Here is a 3,023-nt window from a genome sequence, read left to right as displayed (position 1 = left end):
AACAAAACAAACAACAGCTAAACACAAACCAAACTCAGATGCTGGAGAAGAGTTGTTGGGTGATTAAAATGGACTTGAAGTCGAAACAAAAACATTTATTCATTCATTCATTAAACATCGAGATAAAGTACAATGCAGTATGTGTGACCGAAAGAGAGCATTAGTGGGAATGAGAGCAAATTGTATGCAGTTGTTAATTATTGATATTATTTTTTTTTGTATTGTTTTTGTTTGCTCTCTACTAAAACTGCATTCATTAATCAAATAGACAGTGGGATGAAATAGACATATTTTTGAAAGAAACTAAACAGTTCTTGGTGGTTGATCAGACTGACATGAAATTAGATTCTGTTGTAGAATATATGCTGTTGGGTCCATAATTATTCATAGCTTCCATATAAAGCCCACTACCGAATACCATTTTTACATGCATAACTCTTTGATAAGTACTGATATCGAGTTGAAATTTAACTCGAAAAGATTTTACTAGCTGACCCGATTTGCTTCGCCAACCCAATCGCAATTGAAAATTATTTAATAAAGGAAATTGTATGTAGTTTTTAAGGATATATCCTACGTTCGGTACGCTATAATTCGGTACATTTTCACACCACTACGGACCTCAAAATCACCGTGGTTTAGATACTTTTTTTGGAAATAATTTCATATGGTTTGAGCTGAGGTGTTTTCGAGTTAATTTACGTTTGTTCAGTGTGTAACCCCTCAAAGTTGGTCACCTTAAGTTTAAATTTTTTAAAAAAATCGCCAAAAATACATTTATGATCCGAAAGAGCTGAAATTTTAAATATAAATAGTAATTGAGATCTACAAAAAATACTCTTACAATTGTAGGTTATCTCTAAAGTTTAGAAACAGTGTGACGATGAACCTTCAGATATTTTGCTATTTTTTTATTTTTTTTTGAAAGTCCATTCATTTTTTTTGAAAAGTCCATTCATTTTTTGACCGAAATAACAGTTGAAAAATAATGATTTGGAAAAGATAATATCTGACAAATTTTTAAAAGCTAATGTGATTAAAAGAACAAGTAAAAGAGCTATATTCGGCTGTACCGAATATTATATACCTTTCAGCAAATTATACTTCAAAATAAAAATTTTAAATATTTTTAGGTAAACAAAAATTTTTTTAACATTTTTTAAATTTAAAATTTTTTTTATGTAAATATTTTAATAGAGTTAAATTAAAGAAAATTTCGTCCAATATAAAAAATACGTAAAATGTTTTGTTGGTTTGTGTGCCAATTTAATTTGATTTGGAATTTTTCCATACAAAAAATAAAAAACAAGTAACAAAGTATGGTCGGTCGGTCAAGCCCGACCATATAATACCCTACACCAAGTAAATGAGTAAAAATATTTTTTTTTTAAAATATCAATAATTTATATTCGTGAGTGATTTTCGGAAGTGGGCTATGACCAATTATGGACCGACCACCATAAAATTAGGTCGTGTGATTTATGTCTATAGGAAAGTTATTTATGTTGAATTTTGTGTATATACCAAAATTTTTAAGTGATTTAAACACGTTAAAGTGATTTTCGGAAGCGGGTCTATATGGGAGCTATGATTAATTATGGACCGATCGTAACACAATTTGGTGACATGAATTTTGTATATATAAAACTTATTTGGAGCGAAATTTGTGTAGATACATATATAAATTAAACATTTATGACCGATAAAGTCCAATTTCAAGAGGACATTTGTATGGGGGCTAGGTGAAATAATGGACCGATTTCAGCCAGTTTCAATAGGCTTCGTCCTTTGGCCGAAAAAATTACATGTACCAAAGGTTTACATGGACAGTACAAGGTTTACATGGACAGCCAGCCAACCAACCAACCAGCCAGCGACGGACGGACGGATCGACAAGTGATTCTAAGTCGATCGGTATACTTTAAGGTGAGTGTTAGACCAATATTTTTGGGCGTTATACACATCTGCACAAACGCATAATACCCTCCCCACTATGGTGGTGTAGGGTATAAATATATATTGGAAAATATTGGGAGCCCAAATAACTGCACATCTTTTGAGGCCAAGAACGAATCAAGCCAATATCGGATACTCTGTTCCAAAGTGAAGTGTATTGCATATAGAACGTTCTGCTTCAATCGAAATCGGACGGGGCAACGTTTGGACTATAAAGCGGATGAAGCAAAACTTCCCAACCACTTTATTTTATGTGGCTTTTAACAGGTACTGTAGCATTTCAAACGTCTTTCAACGTATCTCAGCTTCAATTCGTATTTCCTTGCTTTTGTATGTATCCTGCTTAATGCAAACGTTTTGTAATTGCTGACTCAGTAGTTCCAAATGATTTCGCAAGCATTTGTTGAGTTGGAAACTATCATTATTGAATAACAAAGTATGGTCGGTCGGCCTCCAATTCTTGGGTATTTTAGTCACGGATTATTATTCAGAGCCGATTGATCATTAAGAAATAACTGGTTAAGTATACGAACTCTTTTCTGAATAAATATTTGCTCACGGGAAATACATACATATCAGTTCCACTAATTGTTAAAATTTTTAGATTTAGAAAATCCAAAAAGCGGGAATTACGAATCCCGAGCGGGACGCGGGATTTCATGACTAAAAGCGGGACAATCCCTCGAAAATCGGCACATTTGGCAACCCTAATTTCTACTATTATGTACATATATAAGTTAAATAATTAAATATATTAAAAAAGTACCATTAGAAGAAGACGTACCAATTTTCCTTTTCTCTCTTGAACATCCATCAAGTTTGAAATTTCAAAGTAATTCATAATTTATTTTCAAACCTTTCCGCTTTGCTCCACTGTCAAAACACTAGACAAATCTTTAAACGCAGCTTCAACAGCAACAAAATGTTTTCTTCTTTTTTTTGCCGCAGTAGCGACTGAGTGATCTTAATCGATGTATTCAGTTTCTATAAACATTGGAAATGAGTTTTGTTTTTGGTACATTAACTGAATCATCTCTAGTGATGAGCTAAACGTTGATAAGGTTGTA

Source organism: Calliphora vicina, chromosome 2 (genome assembly GCF_958450345.1).
Source record: "Calliphora vicina chromosome 2, idCalVici1.1, whole genome shotgun sequence".
NCBI classification, from domain to species: Eukaryota; Metazoa; Arthropoda; class Insecta; order Diptera; family Calliphoridae; genus Calliphora; species Calliphora vicina.
This window is presented reverse-complemented; position numbering follows the sequence as displayed.